The sequence below is a fragment of the Lissotriton vulgaris genome, chromosome 10, assembly GCF_964263255.1.
Source record: "Lissotriton vulgaris chromosome 10, aLisVul1.2, whole genome shotgun sequence".
Lineage (NCBI taxonomy): Eukaryota > Metazoa > Chordata > Amphibia > Caudata > Salamandridae > Lissotriton > Lissotriton vulgaris.
The window spans coordinates 28055704-28082960 of NC_141698.1; the positions used below are offsets into that span (position 1 = coordinate 28055704).

Genomic DNA, 27257 nt, shown 5'->3' on the forward strand with positions numbered 1-27257 from the left:
GACAGGGACTTAATCCTCAATGCCGCCAGGCACAATGGCCCGTTCAAAGTAGCGAACAGTCAGGTGAACATCTTCCCGGATTACACCTACGAGACTCAGCGCAAGCGGTTCTCCTTCCTAGCGGTTAAGCGCGAGCTCAGGAGCGAGGGCATTCAGTATTCACTCCTATACCCTGCAAGGCTCCGCATCATTGTCGATGGCAAAACCCAGTTCTTCGACACCCCGGAGGATGTCTGTGTCTGGCTTGAGCTCTACAGGACAGGGAAAGATGGCTTTGGCTCCTCGTCCCAACAGGCAGATGAGCCGGAACAAAGGCGGCGATCCAAGAGGGTCAGGAATCGCCGCGGCCGCACGGGAGGGCCCTCAACTGCGGAGACATCATCGGAGCGGAGGGGAGTGCTGGAAGTATTGTCGGAGTTGTCGGGAGCACGGAATGAAACCATCGAGGAGGAAGAAAACCCGGGTGATGAGGGAGCACCATCAGACTCGGAGGACTCAGTGGCCGATAGTGCCCATACACCGGTGATCACACCGAAATCGGTGGAGGACCTTTTGGATGGACAAGGGTAACGGGGTATACTGCCTTGTTTTGGGTGGGGGCCCGGCAGGGGGGAGGCGGTTGCCGTCCTTTATTGCTGACAAAGGGGGAGAGAGGGTTTGGGGGCCTCTGCTTTTGCCCCGGAAGGTTTTGGTACTGGTTGGGGCTTGTTATAGTCCTGGTGGCCTGGGCGACGAGGGCCCACTGCCTCCGCCCAGCCCGCACCTGGCCCATAAGGCCTTCCTACGGTGGCGACCGTAGGATTAGTGGGGGTTCTTGGGTTGTTGACAGACGAGGTTTGGATGGGATCTAGATGGTGCAGTTTGGGTCCTGTTCTGGGGTGGGTGGATAGGGGTTTGACTGGTTTTTGGGTTGTTTGGTTTTGGTTGGGGAAAATGGCCGCCATCAGTGCTGGGAGGATTGATGTCTTTTCTTTGTGGAGACCCGGATGGGGGGACTGTGCAAGAACAATCTGGGACAATGGCTGATGTTGCTAACTTGAAATGTGTTACTTGGAACGTAAGGGGGCTTCACACTATGTCCAGGCGCCACAAGGTCCACGCTTACTTAGTGCGTAGGGGAGTGCAAATGGCGCTGCTGCAGGAAACTCATCTGAACAAGGCGGAAGGGGCGGCGCTTCAGCGTAGATGGCGGGGGCAGGTCTTTTCCACGTCGTACTCCGCTTATGCCAGGGGGGCGCTAATATGGATCAGAGCAGGGGTCCCCTTCCAAGTCACGAGGACAGTGTTGGATCCAGAGGGGCGCTTCGTGGCCATCTCGGGCACTCTAGGGGGGAGGGACCTGAACGTTTGCTGTGTATACGCTCCTAATGTAGACCAGACTGCCTTCCTTTCCAGGTTATCGGGCTCGTTGGCCGACTTCTTTGCCGGGCCCCTCCTGCTTGGAGGAGACTTTAACTCCGTAGTTGATGTGGACATAGACCGTTCGCATCCCCCGCTTCCCGATTCCCCGGTCCGTCGCACGGCTAAGGGTCGTCAGGATTGGCAGACCCGCTGGGGTTTGACGGACATTTGGAGGGCGCATCACCCCGCATCTAGGGATTATTCATATTTCTCGAGACTCCATGAGTTGCATGTCAGACTAGATGGCTTTCTTGGTTCGCCCGAACTGGTTTCGGCAGCGGTCCGATCGGAGTACTTATCTAGGACCATCTCGGACCATAACCCCCTCCTACTGGACCTTCGCTGGTTTCCTGGGACGCCGGCGGTGCCCACCTGGAAATTACGACCCGAGATCCTCGAGGACAGTGTCTTCAAAGCAGACCTGGGGGAGAGAATATCGGATTATTTTGCGTCCAACGGCGGCTCCGCGAGTACTAGGGCGTTAGAATGGGACGCTTTTAAGGTAGTGGTGAGGGGTTACTGTATCTCTAAGAAGGTGGGCATGAGGCGCGTCATCCTGGCTGACTTAGACACGGCGGACCGGGAACTCCGCAAGCTTGAAGTTCGCCGCCCCGGACACCCGGAATTGCAAACACAAACGGCGGAGGCGAGGGAAAGGGTAGCGGCAGAGGTCGAACGGCTCCGCTGTTTTGATTATAAGGCCTATACGGTCCGGTCTATTGCGGAGGGAGACAGGTCGAGTGCGTTGTTGGCGTGGCTGGCTAACCCTACGCGCCAGTCCCAAACGACGACAAATATGCGTGGGGCAGACGGAACCGAAGTATGCACCCAACCGGAGATTCTTAGTTGCTTCCGGCATTATTATGAATGTTTGTACCGCAGTCGCTCCGCACGTGACCCAGACCGGCTTGATAATTATCTTCGCCCACTGGAGCTCCGCACAGTGGAGCAGGAAGTGGCGAAAACCCTGGGATCCGACATTGAATTAGGGGAGATCCGCGGGGCCATTAAACGGATGGCGAGAAACAAGACCCCGGGCCTAGATGGCCTACCAGTGGACTTTTATGCAGCTTACGCTGACCTCCTAGCCCCTCGATTACTGGTGGTCTACAGGGAGGCGAAGAGGCTGGGGCGACTCCCGAGCTCGATGTGTGAGGCGTTGGTGGTTCCTCTCCTCAAACCGGGCCGAGACTCATCCGACCCGGGATCCTACCGTCCCCTATCGATGTTGACAGTAGACTACAAAATACTGAGCAGCATCTTGGCCTCGAGGCTGCTGGGACACATGAGTTCCCTGGTGCATGAGGACCAGGCCGGTTTCATCCCACGGCGGAACACGACTATGAATATTCGTAGGTTGTTCCGTTTGCTAGGGGAACCATTTGTGGATGCCCCGTCCCCGGTAGTCTTGTCGGTGGACCTGGAGAAGGCTTTTGATAGCCTGGAGTGGGACTACCTCTGCACGGTGTTACGGAGATTCGGCCTCGGGGAGGGATTTGTTAGATGGACCGCGGTTCTTTATGCCTCTGCTTCGGCCAGGGTCCGAGCGGGCCCATTGATTTCATCGCGGTATCCGGTAGAACGAGGCACGCGGCAAGGGTGCTCATTGTCCCCACTCCTCTTTGCGCTGGCGGTGGAGCCACTGGCGCTGCACCTTCGCTCGGGTGCCCACTATACGGGCTTGTGGACGTCGGCGGGCCCGCATTATGTCTCGCTATATGCGGACGACCTGTTGCTCTTCCTAGAGGACCCGATCGACGCTTTACGTGGAGCGGAGTTGGCGCTCACGGAGTTCGGAGTGGTTTCGGGCCTCCGAGTGAATTGGTCTAAGACCTGTCTCTTTCCGGTACGCAGGGGTACCCCCGCCCCTGCGCTAAGTAGGGAGATTAGATGGGAGCCCGACTGCTTTAAGTACCTTGGGGTATTTGTTTACCACGACCAACCCGACCTCCTAGATGGGAACATTGCTCGCTGCATTCGAGCACTCCGAGGTTGCATGGACTTTTGGGCCACGCTGCCGCTTTCGGTGGCGGGACGTATCGCTCTGCTCAAAATGGTGGCGCTTCCCCGGTTATTATATTACTTCCGGACTTTACCGATCTGGATCCCACCGGCCACGTTTCGTCGGTTACGCTCTATGGTAGTCGGATTCCTCTGGGGAACGGGCCGACGGCGGGTGGCCCTCAACACCTTGATGAGGCCGAAGGACGAGGGGGGGCTCGCTGTGCCGGACTTTGAGAAGTATTATCTGGCGGCGCAGCTCCAAACCTTCACCCAGGAGATCGCCAGGGAATTCCGGGGCCCGGAAGACAGAAGGGGGACGGGTATGGCCAGGCATGTTCTCTCCTTTATAGCGCTGCGACAACGTTTAGTCCTGCGGGACTTGTCGATGGAGGAGCGGACTATCCGCCTGTGTTGGAATCGGGCCCACGCCCGAGGCCACCTGAGAACTCCATATGCGCCTGAAATACCGTTGGGGATGCTGACAGCCCTCCCCCACGGAGGGGATTGGTCACGTTTGGCGGCCTGGGAGGATTCCGGTTTACAGCTCGTTGGTGATCTATACGAGGACGGAGCGCTCTTGTCCTTTCAGGATCTCATTGACCGCTTCGGGATCTCCCGGGGTGACTTTCTGCTGCACTCGGCCATTGCGCGAGCGATCCAGGCACACTGGAGGAACGGGCAGGAGGAACCCCACTTATCTCAGGTGTGCCAGTACGTAATGATGTCGGCGGGCACGGTGAAGGCGGTCACTTGCCTCTACGGCAGGTTGATTACCGAGGGATTGGCTCCTCTCACCACTTTGAAGACTCGCTGGGAGGAGGACATTGGTAGGGAGATCCCGGAGACGACCTGGTCCCAGTTGGTGAGGCGAGCCTGGAAGGGCACACGTAACGCCCGTTTCCAACTGGTCCACTATTATGTTCTCCATAGAGCGTACCTGACCCCGGTGAAAATCAGGCGATATTTTGCCACGGCTTCGGCGGAATGCCCTAGATGCCCGGCTCAAGAGGCGGACCTCCTACACATGTTGTGGGCCTGTTCAGGACTGACGTCCTACTGGCAGGAGGTAGCGACGACCCTGGAGGAGGTGACAGGGAGACTCTTATCATTGGATGCGGCGGTGGGGCTCCTACACTGGTTCCCCCATACCCCCAGGAATAAAATCTCTAGTAAATTTATCGACCTAGGGCTCCTCCTTGCTAAACGAGAGGTGACCAGGAACTGGAAGGCACGGGCTGGTCCGGCAGGCAGCAGATGGCACAGTGAGCTTTTGAAGTGGGCGGCGGGAGAGAGCGCGTTGAGATATCAGCTGGCTTGGAGGCAGGGTAATGAGAAGGCGCAGGAGGCCGCGTTGGAGTGGGAAATGTTGGTGCAGGCCCTCAGGGATTATTGTGCCCCCAGCGACTCTGAAAGTGAAGAAGCGACTCACCCCGAGTCCCGATGAACGTTAGTACTGACAGTCCTATTGCCTTCCCCGTGGGTCCAATAGCAGAATCCTATGTTGTTAGCTCCCTGGCGCTGGTGGTGGGGGGGGGGGTTTCTCTTAGTTAGTAGACATTTATGGGGGAGGGGTTTATTTTGGGGGTTTTAGACTTGTTTGAAAAAGCAGATGACGGACAGTGCATTATCCGGACCAGCTCCAGCATCCTACTGACCCCCATTGCATTTCGCCGCCCGACCCCAGGGTTGTGGGCCGTTGGCAGTGTACGGACTGTACGGTGGGGGGCCAGAGGGCTTTATACTGTTAATATTGCTTATGATACAATGCTGGTCGCTACTGTAATGATCTACTGATTCCTGCAATAAAAATATATTTAAAAAAAAAAAAAAAAAAACCAAGGTTAAGTGCCTAGTGGTCGAGAATCTACACACCAGAGGCATGCGGCTGATTATATTTCTCAACGACATCCCATGGACAAGGATAAATACCGAGGGCCCCATTAGGATGGCGGGCGGGCTTTGCCCGCCCGCCATCTGCAAAAGCTTGTACTCCAAGCTGGGCTCGTCCTTTGCCTCTGCAAAGCTTCTGCAAAAGCTTGTACTCCAAGGGACCGCCCGCCCCCTAAGGGCGGGGGTCCCGCACGCACCATTAGGATGTGCCCACCACAGTGGCGGTGACATCCTGTATTTATAGTATTGTGGCGGGCGGAGCTCTCTGCTCCGCCCGCCACAATACTAAAAATGCTTAGCAGCATTTACATAATCAAAGCGGCAGGCACCGCGCGGTGCCTGCCGCTTTGATTATGCAAATGCAGGGGGGTACCACAGGGACCCTCCCCCGTGTGCCACCCCCCTTAGGTCTTCACTCCGGGGGCCCACAGGGGGCCCCCAGAGTGAACACCGCCTGACTTTCCGTGGCAGCATTGCCGCCGCTGAAAGGCATTGCACACTTGCCATTGTAATATGGCTGGCGGTGTCTCATAGACACCGCCACCATATTAATAATTTTCCGCCCCGGCCGCAATGCGACCGGGGCGGAAAAGTGGCGGGCGGTGTTTCCCTCCATTGCGGTCCCCCCGCCATTGTAATGTGGCGGGGGGAAAAGGGTGGCGGTCGGTCATTTCTGTCGGGCAGATCGCCACCGCCACCGCCACCATGGCGGTGGTGATCCGCCCGACATCCTAATGGAGCCCCTATTGTAAAAGCATCTGAGCTGTATAATTCAGCTGCAACAAGAATTAGGCTTCCTAGTGAACGAGAAGACATCCATTCTAATTCCCTCACAAATACAAAGAATTTCTGGGGCTCCAGGCCGACTCTTAAACAGCACTCCTGTTGCTTCTTCAACAAAAACTGAAAGCGGTCCAGAAAGAAATTTGCTTCAGTTCTTCACAGGGACAAAGTGTCCTTGAGAGTTCTTGCCAGTATAGTAGGCCTTTAGGCATCCTCTATACATGAGATCATTACTGCTCCATTACATTATAGAGAACTCCATTGATAGAAAATTAAACATCTTCTGAGGGGTATTACCTGACTCCAGAAACCAAAGTGGAATTTCAGCCTAAGGGGTTGAGGAGCCAGATGCAGCAGTATCTCCATCGGAGGTTGGTAGTCTTTGGAAGAAGCAAGTCTCCACATAAACTGTTTGGCGCTTCTAGCAGGATCCTTTGCGATAAGAACTTTAGCTCCCAGCAAGTCCAGTTGCTGTATCCTGCTGAGAATGGACAACTTCTCAGCAGTACAAAACATAAAAAGACTGGGGGCAGACTTGAGATCCAAAGTGTTAGCAGACATTGCAAGAGCTTTCTGGCAATATTGCCTCCACCATTGCATCTCAGTGACACCAGAATATCTCCCAGGCCAGAACAATGTAGTGGCCCATTGGAACTTGAGGTATCTCTGAAACCCGAGACTCTTCAGCTTGCTACAGGATCGTTGGTGTCCATGTAATATGGACCTCTTTCCTTCCTGTCTGTCTACTCAATTAGAGAGATTCTTCTCTTGGAGACCATTTCCTTGCCGCATTTCAGGAACTGCTGGTTCTTGGCAGGGCCTTTCGGAACAATCTGAATCTTTCATATCCAATTCCTGGTCAGAAGCTAATAACAAATGTTATTCCTCAGGATGGCGGAGATGGTTGGGTTGGTGCGACGAGCGGGATCTGGATCTGGATCCCTTGGTTGCCCCCATTACTTTTGTTGTCAACTTTCTGACTGAATTAACTTCCTTTGATTTAACGTATTTCTCTGTGAACAACTAGCACGCTGCAATCTCAGCAGGCCACTCTGCAGTTGTGGGACCCATACGCGAACACCTGCAGCGTAAGGAAAGTCATGATGGGTATTCAGTTAGAAACAACTTTCAGCAAAACAGTGTTGTGTAGTTCTTACAAATCTATATAGGATCTGTGTGTTTAGACAACATAAACTATGTGAATGGTGTCCAGACTGATTCCAGACACCTCCAAAGGATATGTTAGTCTGTAGACCAGCTAGCTCACAGTGCCACTATAATCCCCTCAACCTTACCAAGGAGTGAATAGTTTCTGGCAGCCATCGAACATGAAAACCCCTGGCACCTGAGGGATCGTGGAAACAGTGCAGTACTTTTTGCTCAGTCACTCATGCACACTTTGTCTCAGAGAGATACACAGAATAAACGGTGGGGACGTTTTCAATACGTATTTATTGAACCAACATCATTCTTGTGTAAAATACGTGTGCTGCAACAACTATTAGACAGAAACAGATATATACAATTATAAGCACCAACCGAGTGAATAGAAGATAGAATTCTATGATGGTGCTAAAACAGTTAATATATGCAGGCATATAGATACATACATGGCAGTAATCATGAGTACTCCTAAGATGTGAACTCTAACTAAATGTACCTAGCATATATGTAGGTGTAAAGACAAGAATCCCCCTAGGAAATAGCCAACCCCACTACCTGAAGGGAGATAACAAAGGACCCAGTCTTGGTCTCAAGTTGGAGACCCAGCGAGAGATATCTGACCACTGAATGCTGAAGTATCTGTGTGGAGGGAATTCAGCGTCCCGTGTCAGCGTGAAAGCTTTTTCCTCCGGTTTGCCCAGCGAAGATGTGGTACTTATATACCCAAAATGTACCTTCAGGGGTTCTACCTAGATGTGTCATGGTACTGTGGGCCTGTCGGCAAAGGATGATGATAGTGGTGACCCTTATATAGAGTTATTATGCAGAAAATGGTAATCCTTCTGTGATACTAAGAATCCTCATGCATAATTAATTAGGCTAGTTTTTGAAGAAAACCACACATCTACTCGGCACCTAACTAGGTAAGAGGTCAGCACCAGAGCCATTATGTAGAGCAAAGTAGGACAAATGTAGGTAAAAGGTCGTGCAACTACCTAGGCCTATATTGGGGTACCTTTTGGCTCATAACAACAGGTATGGTATTTTCACCTAATGGGGTATCCGTTACTTTGATTAGGAGAACAAAGAAATTTTCAAAACAGATCACATATCCTAATTTCCCAGATAATCCAAAACTTTGCATTGTGCAATGTTTGAAGGAATAGGAGGATCAACCCGAGAGCAGAGGACGGCCCGGGACCAGGGTTCGATTCCCGGCGCGGCAGGTTTCTGGACCAGGGTCAGCGGACTCGATAATTCTCTCGCCTCGGTGCCCACTCTGATCAGCGATCACACTCGGCAACTCTGGGCATTAGCTTGCCTCATCTTCACTAACGGCCCCACCAGACCGCCGGGGATGCCTGGTCTCACCCTGGAGATACCCATTAAGGGACCATCTCTCAGGGAAGCCAGGAAGGGTTTCGCAGCGGTCGAAGCGCCTTGGGACCCTCCGGGTAAGTAGTGCGCTATATAAATGCCTATACATTTACATTTACATACATACCCAAGGAAATTGCTAACAGTCTAATGGTGGTCAACTTTTAATTGCCCTCCAGAAACCCTTTTAGCCAGTGTCATCGGCCCCTTTGGCAAGATGATTGAAATGGATTCTGTCAGAATGTTATTGACACCAGTAAATTCGTTACGTTTAGCCTCCCATTTACGCAACATTGTGAGAGCGGCGGACTGATCCACAGATTCAACTTTCAAACATTTCTATTACAAACCAATATCAGATGTAGCTTCAGTGATGTTTGAACAACTTTGAACAAGCACAATCCGATGTCTTCGATCCTGACATGGAATAAAACAATTTCTAGCTAACGTGTCTAGAATTTTCGAATTCTATTAAGGAGTCGGAGGCGAGGATTATCCCACCCTGAAAACTTTTTAAATTTTTTTTTATTCTACTTCTGTTTGCATGACTATTATAACACACCCAGAAACGGTATTGCATTAATATGCATAATTTTCCTGTTCAGTCGCATGAGTACTACAAGCATTTCCTTCATCTCTCTTCTAGGTGCAGACCAGAAGCAGGAATAGCCTACAGCAGAAAGCTTCCATGTACACAGTTTGTGATCCTCAGTTGGTCCAGCGGATGACTCCAGTTCCTGAGTACTGGTTTGAAAGGACACACTGTCCTTCTTTTGGTGAAGCTGTTTCCTTCATTTTGATTAACTTAAATTTCAGTTGTTATGTTCAGTTGATAAACCAAAGAAAGAGGATTAAAGATGGCACTGGGAGGGTGGGGGGGGTGGGGGAGGGGGGGCGCTAGAAGGCCAACGCAAGAGGCCGCACTGGAGTGCAGCTCTGCCAGCCAGGAGCCAAATCCGGTAATTATCGGCAGATCGGACATTGACCATCAGGAAACAAAGTCGGAATAATGTTGTGGCAAGAATGAGATATTACAGGAGCTGTTTTTAGGTCGAGCCTCAGTCATTGCTTTAGCAATGCTTGTTTGGCGAGATTATAGTAAGGCTTTCAAAAGCTTACCCAAACTGCGGATTAGGTACAGTGCATGTGAGCCAGGCGCGTGCACATCACACACCATTTGACTCAAAGGAAGCCGCTCCACGCCCCTGCCACGCAATGCCGAGATCTTGTTTTGTTTGCTTGTCTGACTCCTTCTCTTGTCACTTCTGCCCCAATGTCTTCCAGGCCTTGCTGGATGAGCGGTGTGTTTGACTAGGCCTGCTGTGACAACACCTTTCCCAGAGGAACAAGCCTGTTTTCCCTTTCGCTTGTTTTCCATAAGACATTGTCCACTATCTCTTCACTCCCGCCCGCACACCCCTTGTCTCCATCTCTTTACTCCCGCCCGCCAGCCTGTTGTCCCATCTCTTTACTCCCGCCCGTGCACCCGTTGTCCGCTATCTCTTTACTCCCGCCCGCCTGCTGTCCCATCTCATTACTCCCGCCTGTGCACCCGTTGTCCGCTATCTATTTATTCCCGCCCGCCCGCTGTCCCATTTCTTTACTCCCGCCCGCACACCCCTTGTTCCCATCTCTTTACTCCTGCCCCCCCGCCCGTTGTCCCATCTCTTCACTCCCGCCCGTGCACCCGTTGTCCCATCTCTTTACTCCCGCCCGCCCGTTGTCCCATCTCTTCACTCTTGTCCACACACCCATTGTCCCCATCTCTTCACTCCCGGCCGCACACCCCTTGTCCCCATCTCCCTACTCCCGCCCGCCCGTTGTCCCATCTCTTTACTCCCGCCCGTGCACCCCTTGTCACAATCTCTTCACTCCCGCCCGCACACCCCTTGTTTATTTTAATTGTACTATTCTGATTTATAAACACTATTCGAAATATGTTTCAGCTGCTGTTATTCCAGATGTTTTCACGTCAGCTCTGCATGTTCCCTTAAGCACAATAAGTAACAGGGGGCAGATCAGGCATAAATCCCACATGGAAAGCACATGCACGACCACACACCGTACTGTGAAAAGCACACATGTACGTGTTCACTGGCCATCCCATTTATAGCATAGATGCGCACACACACATACGCACACCCACCACACGATATACAGCACAGATGCACACACACCACACCATAGAGCACAGATGCACACAAAACCACATAAACCATAAATAGCACACATGCACACTCACAAACGCCAGCCTGTATAGAAGAAGATATGCCCACACACACACAAACACATCCACAAAAACACATATACCGGTGCACCACTCTATATATAGCACAGATTGACACCACCCCACATACAGATCATATGTGCTCACACACATAAAAAGCCTCACACACCTCCATAATACCCTGCTCCTTTTTGCCCGATTTTCGTGCTCACTGTATTTTGTTCCTGTACTTGTGCTTGAACTTCTGCCTTTGTATTTACTTGTGCTTTTAGATTAGCCTGCCTCGCTATTCCCTCTGGTGCCCCCACCGCTCCCCGCTTCCCGCCGCTGCTCCATCGCGGCCCCGCCCCCTTTTCCTTTTTGTACCCGATTGGCCGCCCCGCTCCCGCCTCCCAGCTGCTCCGCCCTCCCACTTCGCCTCATATGGAGCCAGCCCGTACACGCAGCGGGCGCGCCGATTGTGCGCCGAAGGCGTGCCAAAGGCAAGCCCGTTCGCGCCTGGATCGCGCCCAGTGCCAGGACCCCTGGCCCCCGACAACGCCACACCACACGACGGACCTACGACGCTGCCACCCTCTACGCACTCAACGCCGGCCGAACCCCCGCCTGCTACAGAGCCACCCCGAAAGGCACCCACGGACCCTTCACCTGCCAAGCCTGCAAATTCACCTGCCTCCGGACCTGCACCGCACCCGACAAGCCGAACACCAGCAGCAACCACCTCAAGTGCATCCTGCTGAACACCCGCTCAGTCCACAGACACACCGTCGAACTCTGGAACCTGCTCGACACAACATCACCAGACGTCGCCTTCCTCACAGAAACCTGGATGAACGCCTCCTCAGCGCCTGACATCGCCATAGCCATCCCGGACGGATACAAGATCACCCGGAAGGACCGCGTCAACCAGACTGGAGGAGGCATCGCCATTGTACACAGGAACACCATCCGCATCACGACCAACTCCGACGACACCTTCACCGCCGCCGAACACCTCCACTTCCAGATACACACCGACCCCAAGACCATCCTCAGAGGCACCCTCATCTACGACCCCCGGGACCACGCACCCAATTCAGCGAAGACATCGCCGACTTCATCAGCCCGCACGCCCTCCCCTCCGCTGACTAGATCCTCCTAGGGGACCTCAACTTCCACATGGAGAACAACAAGGTCAGCAACACCACCACCCTGCTGGACAACCTCGCTAACCTCGGACTCAAGCAACTGGTGAACACCCCCACCCACTACGCCGGCCACACGCTTGACCCACTCTTCTCCTCCAGCAAGCACATCTCCTTCAGCCACTCCACCGGACTCCATTGGACTGACCACAGCTGCATCCACTTCAGCTTCAGAAGAACCACGACCCACCACCACCCGCAACAGATTCCTCGCAGGAGCTGGAGCAAGATCACCGCCGAGCAGCTTACCACCTCCCTCCGCCAGAACCCTCCCGCCAGCACAACGGAGCACAACGGACCCCAACGAAGCAGCCAGGAACCTCACACAGTGGCTCACCAACTGCGCAGATGTCCTCGCACCACTGAAGAACCCTCCCAGCAGACCCGGCAGCAAGAAAGCCCCCTGGTTCACCGACGAACTGAAGATCTCCAAGAAAAACTGCCGCACCCTCGAGAAAGCCTGGCGCCACGACCAGACCACAGACAACATGACGGCCCTCAAGCACGCCACACGCAAACACCACCAGCTGATCCGCACCACCAAGAAGACAGCATTCAAAGAACGACTGGACACCAACGCTCACAACAGCAAGGAACTCTTCAGCATCGTCAAAGTGTTCTCCAACCCCAGCGCCGGAAACAACAACATCACTCCCTCGCAAGACCTCTGCGACTCACTCGCCTCGTTCTTCCACCGCAAGATCGCCGATATGCACAACAGCTTTGGCGCACCTACCACGCACCCAACCACTGAACCAACGCCCCCCACCACCACCCTCTGCGCCTGGACCCCGGTCAGCACCGAAGACACCACCTGCACGATGAACACCATCCACTCCGGATCACCAACCGACCCCTGCCCCCACCACGTCTTCAACAAGGCCGACTCCATCATCGCACCCCAACTCCGGGACATCATCAACACCTCCTTCAACACCACCACCTTCCCGGAGATCTGGAAGCACGCCGAACTCAGCGCCCTCCTGAAGAAACCAACAGCGGACCCCAACGACCTCAAGAACTACCCCCTCATCTCGCTCCTCCCTTTTCCTGCCAAAGTCATCGAGAAGACCGTCAACAGACAGCTTGCCGCCTTCCTCGAGACAAACGGATCCCTCGACCCCTCGCAGCCCGGTATCCGAATGTAATGCGGGTGGCAGAAAAGGGCAAGAGACGTGACATAGTTAAGGTGGGATTTATTTGAGCCAAAGATAGATCAGTGCATGTTCTCCTGGAGAGGACGCGTAGTGTCGACCGGCTTCTCTCCCTCCTTCCTCTTCTACGGGTTTCCTCTTCTTCTTTCTCTGAATCCAGTCCGCTCCTTGCACTGTCCTCAGCAGTCTCCGTGGTGACGGGAGATGTGGGCTGTAAGATCTCGCTCTCTCTCCGACGTCGTGCTCAAAAGAAAAAGGAAAAAGAACCAAGTGTCAGTTCTGAACTTTCTGTGCTCGTAATCGAGCAGGGGAAAAGGAGTGAGGTAACACCACCGGTGAGTGAACACAGCGCTGTGATGGATGCTGTACGTGATGGGGGGGGGAACACTTGAGAAGGAACCCAGGTCAGGTTACGGATCCTCCCTTCTTCCCGACCCAACCCGCTATACGGCTGCGTACCTGGTGTAGCCACACACCTCCAGGCGTGCGGCTGGGCGGATCGTGGTGCCGATGGCCTCCTGGCTCCCGCGCCGCCGACGGGTCTCCACTCTCCCTCCGAGTCTCCGCTGATGTTGCTCCGGTCTCCAATCGTTCCTCAACTCCTCCGTCCTCCGCCTCGCTCTCAAACTCCCCACTCGCCTCCGTCCTCTGCTCTCCGATACCTCCAACGCCTCCGGTGATAAAACACACCTGTGCAATCTCGTCCTCGGGTCTTGAAGGAGACCGTGACTCCGCCCACTCTCCCAGGCCGGCCCAGTTAAAGGGGCCGTCGTCTTCCTCTTCGCCAGGTATATATTCCCGCTCTGCTGTGTGTCCCCATACCGGTGGCTGTGAAGAGAAGATGGGGGTTTTAATAGACTAATCCCCTTCAGGGGCCACAGAGGTCTCAGAGTTTGTGCCTAGCCGTGACAATCGTTCGTCCCTGCCACACCAAGCCAACCACAGCACAGAGACCGCCCTCATCGCAGCCACTGAGGACATCAGATCCCTGCTCGACAACGGGGAAACAGCGGCCCTCATCCTCCTGGACCTCTCCGCAGCGTTCGACGCGGTCTGCCACCGCACCCTAGTACAGCGCCTCAGCAACATCGGAATCCAAGAGAAGGCACTGGAGTGGATCATCTCGTTCCTCGCCGGAAGAACCCAGAGAGTACACCTCCCCCCGTTCTGATCCGAGGCCACCGAAGTCATCTGCGGCGTACCACAAGGATCATCACTCAGCCCAACCCTCTTCAACATCTACATGAGCCCTCTCGCAGCCATCGCACGCAAACACAACTTCAACATCATCTCCTACGCCGACGACACCCAGCTAATCCTCTCCCTCACCAACGACCCCGCCACCACCAGAACCAGCCTACACGAAGGGATGAAAGACGTCGCTGAATGGATGAAGAACAGCCGCCTGAAACTGAACTCAGACAAGACGGAAATCCTCATCCTGGGATCATCACCCTCCGCCTTGGACGACTCCTGGTGGCCCCCTGCCCTAGGCACCACTCCCAAACCAACGGACCAGGCATGCAACCTGGGCTTCATCCTGGACTCCTCCCTCTCGATGACCAGACAAGTCAACGCCGTCTCATCATCATGCTTCAACACCCTGCGCATGCTCCGTAAGATCTTCAGATGAATCCCCACCGAAACCAGGAAGACGATCACCCAGGCACTCGTCACCAGCCGACTGGACTACTGAAACACCCTCTACGCCGGAACCACAGCCAAACTTCAGAAAAGACTCCAGCGCATCCAGAACGCCTCTGCACGACTCGTCCTGGACATCCGCCGACACAGCCACATCTCCGGCCACCTGAGAGACCTGCACTGGCTCCCCGTCAGCAAGAGGATCACGGTCAGGCTCCTCACCCACGCACACAAGGCCCTCCACGACCGGGGCCCCAAGTACCTCAACAACCGCCTGACCTACGCGCCCACCCGCCAGGTACGATCAACCAGCCTCGCCCTCGCCGACGTACCACGCATCCGCAAAGCCACCGCCGGGGGAAGATCCTTTTCCTACCTGGCAGCCAAGACATGGAACTCCCTCCCGATCCACCTCCTGCTGACCCAGGATCATCTCTCCTTCAGGAAGCTCCTCAAAACCTGGCTCTTTGAGCAGTAGCGGACCCCTCCCCCCCAGCGCCTTGAGACCCTTCAGGGTGAGTAGCGCACTATACACAAATGTCCATGATTGATTGATTGATTGATTGCACATGCTTGTTTATAAGCAGATGCGATCTGTGGAGGCAGGATACATCGGCGATCGGGCCTACTATACACGCTGCGGACTGCAAGCGAGGAAGCAGCATCGCAGGACGTGCCTCTTGGCTGTAACTGAGTTGAGTGTACTGGCTGGTGCGTGCGATTGACATTAATGATAGCATTCCAGGCGGGCTCCGGTGGAACGGTCGGTGCTGCAGAGTCAGTGAGAGACGGGAGATTCCTCCTCCGCTGCGACGCGTCCGGAGACAGCAGGCCTAATGTGCGGAGCACGGCCCGGTAGGAGACTGTGGAGCGGATCGCGCCCGAGTGCCAGCCCAAGAAACTGAAGGTCGCCCGGACCGGCATTGTACACCTGGGGGTAAGGTGGAGGGCCGCGTGTGGTGTCGCGGAGCGCGGCTGAGTGAAGGAGCCATGACCGCACGCGCCGGGAAGGTGCGGTTAACATAATTATAGAGGCCCATGCCCGAAAGCAGCTGAGCAGTAAAGAGACACGCTCACTTAGGGCAATATGGTGTAAAACGGAGAACAGATTGCATGGAGGCTAGTAGGTGAAGAAATTGTAAGGACCCCCCACCCCAAGAGAAATGTAGCTAGGGTGCACAGGGTCTTTGATACCCCCACAGTAGCCTGTTTCAGTGATCCTGAGCACAGCAGAGGTTTGGTACAGGAGCGTTTGCACAGCTACACGTGAGTTGTGAGGTGGACCACCTAGCGGAGTGGCACGCCTGGGTAGGCCCAGAGGCACATCTGTAACACCAGCATGGGAAAAGCAGATAAGCAGCAGTCGAAGCTGTCTTTTGAATCAAGCTGATCCATGCAGCACGCTGGGACGCATTCTGACACCGACATGGAGACTGGGTAGTCGGATTTGTCTACGCTGGAGGCTACTCTGAAGGCAATGCAAAAGAGCCTCCATGCCATAGATGGCAAAATAGACACCCTCACGTTCTGAATGGACAATATGTCTGCTAAGATGGACAAACATGGTGAGCGCCTAACAGCCACAGAGTAGCGCATTTCGTCTGTCGAAGAGGAGGCACACGTGAGTACGGGCAAATGCCAGTAAATGGAGAAATTGTTGGAAGCCATAAGGGCCAAAAGAGAGGATTTAGAGGCGTGCTCACGCCGCAATAACCTGCGTATTATTGGGGTCCCCAAGAGCAACAACACTGGGCGCCTTGAGAATTACGTTGAGGACCTGCTCAAGACCATATTCGGCACCGAAAACCTCTCTCAAGTGCTTATCATCGAGAGAGCTTGCAGATCATTGACTCATAAGCCTCCGCTGGGTGCTCTGCAGAGACCCATTGTGGTCAGACTCTTGAATTATCGAGATCATGACGCAGTATTGCGGCTAGCAAGAGAGAAGCAGCATTCCAGCTACCAGGGGAATGAGGCGTCTTTTTTTGCGGATTTCACAATGGCAGTGCAGGCGGCTTGCAGGGAGTTCACATTGGTTAAAAAGAAGCTGCGTGAAATGGAGGTACCTTATGCGATGCTGCATCGAGCGAGATAGAGTATCACCTTTGAGGGGAAATCAAAGATTTTTCAGTCACCAAGGAAGCACAAGAGTATGTGAAACGGGTGCAATTCAAGCGCAAGAGTCTGCGGCGGTCCCCGTCTCCTTCAATGTCGGAGTCCTGAATGTGGAGGTGACAAGGTGAAACTGTGGGTATGTGATGGTGGGACACTGTATGGACCTGTTAACTGGTATGCTCTGTGCCACTACTGGAATGGGAGGTACATATAAGGAAGTGTGATGGGGTGGACTGCCGAAATACCCAGCACAGCATTATGTGAACTGGTGGGTGTTCTCACCCCCATGGACCTACTATGGGACAATAATGGACTTATGGGTGCGACTAGATGTACCTTGACAATATTGTAATGCAAATAGAACGCTGTGTTATGTCACACTTTCGTAATGCGTAATCCAACAGCTTTTGGGGGGCAGGGGGGAGTGGATGCCATCGAATAGCAACGTAATAAAAGGTATAATCATCCTTAGTCTTAAGGTTCAGATGGAAATGAAGAAGACATGAGGTGCGATAGGAAGACACAACGCATGTAGGCGAAGTAAATTGCACATGTAATTTGAATATTACAAAAGTGAGTTCTCCCGGCCACACCTGCGCTGCAGGTGGGAGTTTGGGTAACTGGTCGCCCCCATGTGGGTATTCCCCAACTTGGTTGTTTTGTTGCTTACAAGTTATTTGGGGACATGTCTTTGGCATGATTGGAGTTCTGAAGTGGGAGGTGGGTTCAAACAATTAGTTGTGTGGTTAAGCATGGTACTTTAAGGGCAGAACAATGAGCTAGATGAGTGGGTAGATTTGATTGCATGGTCTACCTTGTTTAATGTATTGGACATAGTCTGGACATACGAATGGCGGGTGAACCTTGGCATATTACCAAGCAATAGCGATAATTATCGCTATTGCTTGGTTAGAGCATAAATTTATCGCCGACCTGCGGCGATTTTTATCGCAGATAAACCTTGGTATTACCAAGGTTTATCGCAAATGCGATAAAATTCGGCCGCAATGCATGAATATCTCTAAAAAGTCAGCGATATTCATGCATTACTGAGCTAATGCTCTTAGCCATGTTATCCACCTCCCATTGGATAACATGGCTAAGAACTGCTCAGGGCAGGTGTTAGCTTTTGGAGATATTCGCGCTTAGCACGAATATCTCCAAAAGCTGGTAATAGGAGATAGCGATGTTAGCGACTGTTTCCAGTCGCTAACATCTTGGCACGCCCACTTTGCATGTCATTAGTGATAAATTTCTCTGACATGCAAAGTGGGGCCCAAGATGGTCGCTATCTCCTACTAGCTGTCGCTAACTGGTGTTAGCGACAGCTAGGTAATAGGGAGATAATTTTATCTTCGCTTTCTTGGCTTTTAAAGCCAAAAAAGCGGAGATAAACCCCCTTGATAATATGCCCCCTAGATTTTTGACATGGAATGTCAGGGGATTGAATAATCCCAAAAAGATTAGGCATGTTTTGGCATACCTTGATAGGCAGAAAATACAACTGGCTTTATTGCAGGAAACCCATCTTATGAAATTGAGTGAGGACAGGGTGGGTTGGAGATGGGCTATGGTAAAGGCATCGTCCTCATACTCCGGTTACCCCAGGGGAGTCATGATTTTAGTTAAAAGAGGAACACCTTTACACTTACACATGCTGAATCGGACAATATGGGGCGACTTACTCTTATACAAGGAAATTTATGTGGAACCTCAATAACGATTGTCAATACACATGGCCCTAATATTGACAATCCGGACTTCTTTAACCCCTTCCATGCTGATGACGGCCCCCATCCGTCATGCATTACAGTGCTCGTGTGCTGATGACGGCTGGGGGCCGTCATAAAGCCATTGATTCTTTAAAAGCCTAGCACACGAGGAAAATCGGCCCAGCATGGAAGGGGTTAAGAGGCTGAAGAACAGATTATTTGTGTTACACCCGGAGGTGATATTTTGGGGTGGAGACCTGAATACTTACCTTGATTCTAATATGGATCGCTGTGCAAACACACCCTGGCAGGGAAAGCGGGTGGCACAGATAGTATTGTTATTGTTATTGTTATTGTTAACCCCTTAAGTGCTGCCTCGGTGCATTGGCCGACGGCAGCACTACCTCCCCAGTGCTGCGCACGACCATTGGACGTCCATTCAGCACTAGTTCCAATGGACAGCGCAGCACTGGGGAGGGATGTTTAATAGCATCTATGAGGTTAACTGAAGCTTGTATATCGCCAAATCACAGTCAGGTCTCTAGGCGCTCATGACAGATGGAGGTAACAACAGCAGAGTAGATGAAAAAAGATGCGTGAGGCCGTGGCACTAAGCGGTGCTTAAGGCTTCCCTAAACAGGAGCGTTTTTAAAGACTTCCTGAAGTGCAACAAATTTGATTCTTTGCGGAGAGGCTCTGGAAGTTTGTTCCAGATCTGTGGAACCAACACAGAAAAGGATCTCCCTCCCTTGGTTGCCAATTTGTATCGGGGACAGGACAGCAACTGTGTGTTAGAGGACCTTAATGATCGTGTGGGGTTATAAACCCCGAGGCGTTCTTTGATATAGGCAGGTGCTTGGCCATAGATTGCCTTATGGGCAATGCATAAACTTTTAAACTCCACCCTTTGTTTTATGGGGAGCCAGTGTAACCTACACAGCAATGGAGAGGCATGGGTCCGTCTAGGTAGCCTAAAGATTAACCTAGCTGCATCGTTTAAGACCACTTGCAGCCTGCTGGTCAATGTTTTAGGCAATCCCAAATAAAGGGCATTCCCATAATCCAGTCTTGAAATTATTATGGCGGAGACAATTGTACGAAGCGTGGAAGGGGAAAGAAGAGGGACTAGCTTTCGTAGCTGTCTAATTAGGTTTGTGCAAGTCCCAACAACAGAGGAAATCTGGCTGGCCATTGACAGCTCATGGTCGATCTTTATACCGAGACTTTTTACATTAAGACATGGTTTCGGGGTAGGGCCAAGATCTTGGGGCCAAAACAGGTCACACCAAGGTGAAGCAACAGTTGAAACCACCAGGACCTCTGTTTTGTCCGGATTAATCTTCAACGAGTTCGCTGTCATCCAACTCACAGTGTGTCTGAGAATATGTTGGGCTTGGATCTGTGCAGATGCCGTGTTGTCAATGCTGAGTAGCAACGGAGTATCGTCGGCATAGTTGAAAGTTCTGCAGCCCATGTTTACCAAAGAGTCAATTAAGGGTTGCAGATAAAGGTTAAATAAAAGTGGGACAATGCAGATCCCTGAGGGACTCCGCACTCAAGGGTACCCAGGTCTGATGTACAGTCCCCTAGTTGAATCCTTTGAGTTCTCCCAGAAAGAAAGGATTTTAGCCATTGATAGGCTAAGTCTTGTATCCCAAAAGCGGCCAGTCTGTCCAAAAGCAGGGTGTGGCTGACAGTATCGAATGCCGCTGACAGATCTAGTAATATCAGGGCACTCGGCTTCTTACTGTCAGCCATACCTCTGAGCTCATCCAGCACTGAGAGCATCACCAGTTCAGTGCTGTGATGTGCACGAAACCCCGCTTGACGCTACTTGAGTAGATGGTGTGACTCCAGGAATGATGAAAGAGCCATCAAAACGTGTTGTTCCAAAATCTTGGACAGAAAAGGCAGCTGGGATATTGGCCTTTAGTTTTTTAGGTTGGCAGGGTCAGCCCCAGGCTTTTTTATTAGGGGCCTAACTCGTGCTTCTTTAAGGCTAGAGGGTAAATGGCCAGTATCTAATGATTTATTCAATAAGGAGACAATATGACTCTCTAAAGTAGGGAGCGCCAGTCGAAAGACGCTAGGGGGACATGGGTCTGCTGGGGAGCCTGACTTGGTTCGGCTCATAAGCTGCCCGAGGACTGTAGAATCTATCAAGGGAAACTTAGAGATGGTATATTCTGGGGGGGGGGGGGAGTTGAGAGTGCAGTAATGGAAGGTGACTGCTGGAGGTATTCTTGATGTCAGAGAGAATAGTTTTCACTTTATCAAGAAAATAGTGTTGAAAGGTGTTACAATCTATCGGAGTTTCTGATTTTTCTGCTTTCTTACTCAGCTCTGTTAGAATTTTAAAGGTTTTTTTCTGGATATTATCCGAGTTGTTAATTCGGGATTCATAGTATTCTGCTTTTGCTGACAGAATACACTTTTTATACAGCTTAAGAAATGCTTTATAATGATCCCGATCTATGTGAGCATTTGTTTTCCTCCAGCATCTCTCTAAATGGCAGAGCTTTCTTTTGCGTTCCCTCAGACAAGAGTTGAACCACGGGGCCGCTTTTACTGCTCCATTTATCTTCTGTTTCCTTTCTGGTGCTATTTGATCGATGGCCTGACTAAGATTTTGCATCACATTCACATATTCCTGATCTAGAGCACCATGGGTATTAGGTAACTGTGTATATTTAAGGAAGGTGTCCGTCAGTATTTTTGAGTCAACTTTCCTCCATTGACGTACTTTTTTAATTTTTGGGGGTGGTGGTTGAGACAGGTACCCATCTATTGGGATATCACAGTAGTGATCCGACCATATACAGGGTAGGATGTGAGAGCTACCTCGGGATCTGAGGTCCAAATAAGGTCGAGGATATGGCCTTTATTATGTGTGGGTGCCTCTACTAGTTGTTGGAGCCCAAGTGTGGTCATGGTGGTCTTCAGCTGTCGGGTTGCCACATCTTTATGAGTTTTGTCCCAGTGGACGTTAAAATCTCCAGTTACTAAGACTTTTTGGTAGCGTGTACAAATATCTGAGATGATGGGGCAAGTAAGTCATTGAACAATGGGGTAGATTTTGGTGGACAATAGACTGTAAGAACGGCAAGACAGGTGTTTTTTAAAGTGATCTTCACCCCAAGTATATCTGCTAGATCAACTGTTTCTGCCATTAATTTGGTAACTGTTAGATGTTTTTTAAACAGAATTCCCCCCCCCCCCTGACATTATCTGCACGATTGTGCCACATAGCGTCATATTCGTTTGGGAGGGCGGCTATGATATCTGGTAGTGAGCTGTCGCCCAATCACGTTTCTGTGAGAGTTAGGACATCTATATCCTCATTCTGAAGGAGGGTAAAAATTTCAAGATGATGTTTTTGTAACGATCTTGTATTCAGGCTGGTTAACTTCAGAGTGGGTAGATTCATAGTCATGCTACTATTGGTCCATAGGATGCCGTTCTCCTTTAGCTTGGCCAGAGTAGTTGAACTTAGGGTATAGGTACTTGAATCTAATCGGTGTAGCTCACCGGGGGAATATATCAGTCGACGGCCAGGGGGATAGGCCCCTGGGCCTGGTTGAGCACGGACGGGTGCAGACGGGCAGGCTCGTCCGCCGTACGCGTCCGCTGCGCGGAGACATGACCGTCCTCTTTTAAGAGCAGCTAGAGCGCGTCCCAGCAATAGCCCACACCCAATATGGCCGCCGTCAGTCACTCGCCTGACCGGAACCAGCTCTCAGCGTCAATGCTCGGCCGAGAGCGGTCCTGTGGTGAGGGGGGGGGGTGTGGGGGGGGGAGGTCACAGCACAAAGTAATCACAGGTAAAAGATAAAAGCTTATTAAATCAAGCCCAATTGGAAGTAAAACGTGCCATTTTAAAATGCGCTAAAGTGAGAGATAGACCTCCCGGCTTCCGCCTCAGGAGGGGGAAAGATCGTTCTGCCAAGCGTGACATTATGACTGCCCATGGGTTAATTGACATCTGGAGGGATCGTAACCCTAAGGTAGGAGAGGGCACACACATGTCATCGGTACGTAAATCGTGGTCCAGGTTGGACTATTGGCTGATCTCCGGATCGTCAGCCTCATGGGTAAGGCAGGTGCAACATTTGCCGCGGACATTGTTGGATCACTCACCGGTGACGTTGGAGGTGAGCTTACCCACACATCATGTGCAACCATTCCAGTTGCGACTGCGGTCGGCATCATTGATGGACCCAGTTTTTAAAGAGGGGGTGCGACAAGCCATAGAAGTCTTCTTTGTTAAAAATGAAGGGACAGTGGAAGAGGTTGGAACTCGATGGAAGGCATTTAAGGCCACCATTAGGGGGTCATGCATTGGATTACAGGCAGGGGTACTAAAAGACATACATGCTAGGATGGGAAATCTGGAGACAGCCATTAAATCATTAGAAAAAGAATATACAGGCACAAATAATCCCAAATCCTTGGCAAAGATGAGAGAGTTAGTGACAGAATACAATGAGACTGCTGACCAGGAAATAAAGCATCTATCCAGACGCTTGAAGGCCCGGTCCTACGGGGAAGGGGGGTGACCTAGCCGGACATTGGCAGTAAAGATTAAACCTCCTGTGTCGCAGGCATATATTACAGTAGTAGCCACACAGGATGGCACGACATGCTACAATACACCTGAGATTCTTGAACAATTCAGAAGCTACCATTTTGGATTATCTGGCGGTAGGGGGGTGCAGAAAGTGCAGAGGAGGAGGTGCAATCCTTTTTAGAAGAGAGAGCGTTAGCACGGCTCTCTAATGGGCAGAAAGAATACCTCCTGCAACCATTCACAGTTGATGATGTCAGGGAAGTGATACAGACATTACCCTTTGGAAAAGCAGCTGGGGTGGATGGACTGCCAAGTGAATTTTAAAAAACATATGTAGATTTGCTTGCCCCTCATCTACACAATATGTACAATGAAGCATTTGAGAAAGGGTCTCTCCCTCTTACATTAAGATCAGCATTGATAATTACCCTATTGAAGCCAGGTAAACACCCGGGAAGTTGTGACTCATACGGTGCACTTTCATTGCTGAATATCGACACTAAAATTATTGCAAAAATGGTAGCCACCAGACTGCGGCTATTGCTGCTAGCTCTGGTCCTCCCGGCCCACACTGAAGCCAGATACCAGACCTTCGAACTTGGCATCTTCACTCAGATTGCCCTCTTTATATGACGGATGCGCCCACCCATTGATATATATTTTATCCCACCCTTATCGACCGTCAAGGATACTTAACCCGTAATTGCCGGGTTGGAATTATCATCGGCTAGAAAAACTGTTGTTTTCACACCGCCCACAGCCCTGAAGAGTCACGAGCTAAACTGGCTCGCTTGACGAGACTTGTGTCGGCTGGTTTTTTGTCTTGATGTCAACCTTCCAGAACAGGAAGGCATAATACACCTTTAAGAAAACTTTATATATGTGTCAACCGTGTCTCATTACCACTGTTTTATGCTCCTTACTCTTCATCCAAAGAAAACCTTTTATGATTAACCATTTATAACGTGTGCACAGGACTTGTGTTTGTATCTAATTGGTTGTGCCCCTGCCAATGGTAACAGAGGTTCATTGGGTCTCCTCCGACCGTGTTGCACCGTTCCAATATTTCATTTTGCCGTACACTTACCGCTACCAGAATAGGCGCCAATTTTCTTGTATACTACAAAACCCTACACAGAATCCACAGCAATCTGGGTTTGTAGCGGTAATGCTGGATGCTGCCAAAGCATTTGAATCTATAAAATGGGGGTACATGTTTGCAGTTTTTAGGCGCATGGGGCTTCCATTTGCGTTTATCAAATGGATTGAACTATTTTACACAGCTCCGGTGGCTAGAGTGCAGATAAATAACTGTCACTCGAACTTAATCGTGATTCGTTAAGGAACTTGGCAGGGGTGCCCGGTATCTCCTCTGCGTTTTAGGTCTCGCGACCTGCGTTGCACTGCGCAGCAGTGCTCACGCAAGTCTCGTGACCTTTAGTAGGTAAAAACGGGGAAATCAAGCTGACCTAGGAATCGCACACACTTGTGCGTTTCCTTTTTAGCTCCCCCATTGGCCTTTGCGTGCATCTTATTGTGAAAGACTGCGCGCAATTGGCCCGAAGCACGCGCATCCTCCCATGGCCTATTGGTGTCTATTATGTGCACCAAGCGCGTAATAGACTCCATTAGGCCGTGGGAGGAGCAATGATTGTGCCCACACAGGCGTGACTTACGCGCCACTTGTTTCATCTTGTGTGCAAACGTCTTATCTTTTGCCTTTGAAAGTATCATATAAAATAATTATTTTCACAATGTTTACATAGTCCGTTTCAAGACCCTCAAAGTTAATTAGCTGCTTAGATAGCCGTTCAATTTCGCTCTTTTTAGAAAGCGAGCATGAAAACTTGTATGCTTACTTTCTGATTCTGCTACTAAGACAGTACGATTTCGGCATGGCTTGCTTTTTGAAGGTACTAACGCCCTGGGCCAAGGGGGCATGCATGTGGGCTGGGTGTAGCAGTAAGTGCAAAGGCATTTTTTTCTTGTCATTGATATCGGGGATACTTAAATATGGTGAGGCTGGGTGTGGTATTTCCCTACACTGCTCTTGCTGACTGCAGTGATATCTTATTACTTTTAAGCAGCAAGGCAATGCTGCTGTCAAAGTAATACGAAATGACGTCAACTTTGGGGAAAAGGTTAAAATATAATTTTAACTCGTCGTTTCTGTGCCTTGTGATTATTTTTTTTCTCTTTTCATTAGGCCGTTTCTTAATTAGTGCACGTAAAATTGTAGACAACATAATTTCGGTTTGCACTCAAATTTGAAAAACAGCTTTAAAGGGGTTCAAAGTTATGTTTGTATCGGAGGCTCGAAATAAATGGGAAATATATCATGTAATAAATATATAAAGTGTAATAAAATTGAATGTATTTATAATGCTATTTTAGCATATTAAAATGTTGTTTTATTATTGAATCTTCCTATATGAAAGCTGAGCTTGTGCTCTTATGTTTTTAGTGGTATAGCACTAATGAATGGCACTTGTCAGAACTTCATCTCTTTTCATTGATCTGCACTTGTTCTGTAAGCTCACCAGATCATTGTCTGGTTCTGTACTCATTAACAGGGAGTAGTGGCCTTTTTAGTTCTCGCCAGGGACAGCACATGCACTGTCAGATCTCTTAAGGTTTTACAAAAAAAAATCTGAAAAGGGATTGAAGCCCACCCATTGGTTGGCTATGTCATCACTTTCATTTGTATGGTTTTCATTCGTTTGCAACAGCATCTCGTTTCATTTTGTAGGTCACCTCAGGCAACTTTTGGAGGAAATTGGTTTTACCCATTTAGATTCGACATACAGACAACCACTTAGAGTCCGAGATTCTTTCTGTGTGAATCAGTGGTTTTGTATTTGTATTGGCTTGAAGGTGTGGCGACCTTTGTGAGGACTGGATGTATGTATATGTGTCGATACTTTCATGCATGAACTTGTTTGTTATCTATGTGTTTGTGTGTATGCATACTCTGTCTACGATTCCATGCACAGGCTGAATATAAGATAATTCTCTTGTTTAGTCATTGCTGTTCTGGTCCTGTGTAGGTAAATTTGATGTATGTGCCTTGGCTTGCACTAACAAATAACAAGTATTCTGCAGAATTCTAAGGGAATATGACCAACGAAGAACAGCACGCATGCTGATAATGACAATGTTTGGCAGTTGCATTTAGTGCCTTCATTCTGTTTCATTTGAAAAAATATTGGGCCGACATAGTGTCCCTCAGAACCTGGGTCTAAGTATTAAGTCAAGCAAATGGTTCTGTCGGGAATCACAATTTCTTTTAAATATTCACGACACATATAATTTACATGTAACACATATTCCAATGATTCTAAGAAAAAGGGATATAACACACACCAATTTGAGATTTCAAATAGTAACTTTAAGGAATATTAGATATTCAAGGCTGTTGCAATACATAAATCCAATTGAAACAAGCATCTGCAATGCAATAGGGCTCGCAATTGAAATATTTTCAGCTTTTGGCATTGTAAATGGCAATGCCTTTTTATATGTTTATAAACCTGCTATAATAAAAGGCATTGTCAGTTACAATACCAATAGGTCATTGTTTCTAAAATGCGAGACCTATTGCATTGCAAATGCTTGTTGCAATTGTTGTGGAGCCTCTAGCCTGTGCAATTAGACAGAAACATGCAAGAGCTGCGTTGGGGTTTAGACAGCATCCACTAATTATATCCATGTACGCGGATGACACTGTGCACTATGTCCGAAATCCCAAGGAGGAGCACATGGACTGATACGAGAATATATTAAGTATGAAAACTTCTCAGGTCTTAAAATAAACTTGGATAAGTCCTCGGTTTTCCCTTGACCCCTAGTACACTCCTGTTTATATTGGAATTTGCGTTAAAATGGACAACTGACCCCGTAAAGTATTTGGGTATATGGATACATAGTGAACCCGAGATTGTGATGAGAGAAAACTATGGGAGGGCAATGGTGCAGAGGAGCAAGTGGAAAGGTTGGTCAGACTACCACTTCACCACCGAAGACACCATCCGCCTG

General features: G+C 50.4%; 1 long non-coding RNA gene across 1 annotated transcript in view; it reads left to right on the plus strand.

The window, feature by feature from the left end:
• Positions 1-9395, plus strand: part of LOC147684390 (uncharacterized) — a 98187-nt gene extending 88792 nt beyond the window's left edge. Inside the window, exon 4 of the long non-coding RNA XR_015300641.1 lies at positions 9266-9395. This is a non-coding gene — a long non-coding RNA (uncharacterized LOC147684390). The remainder of the gene's footprint in view (positions 1-9265) is intronic.
• Positions 9396-27257: the final 17862 nt, after the last annotated feature.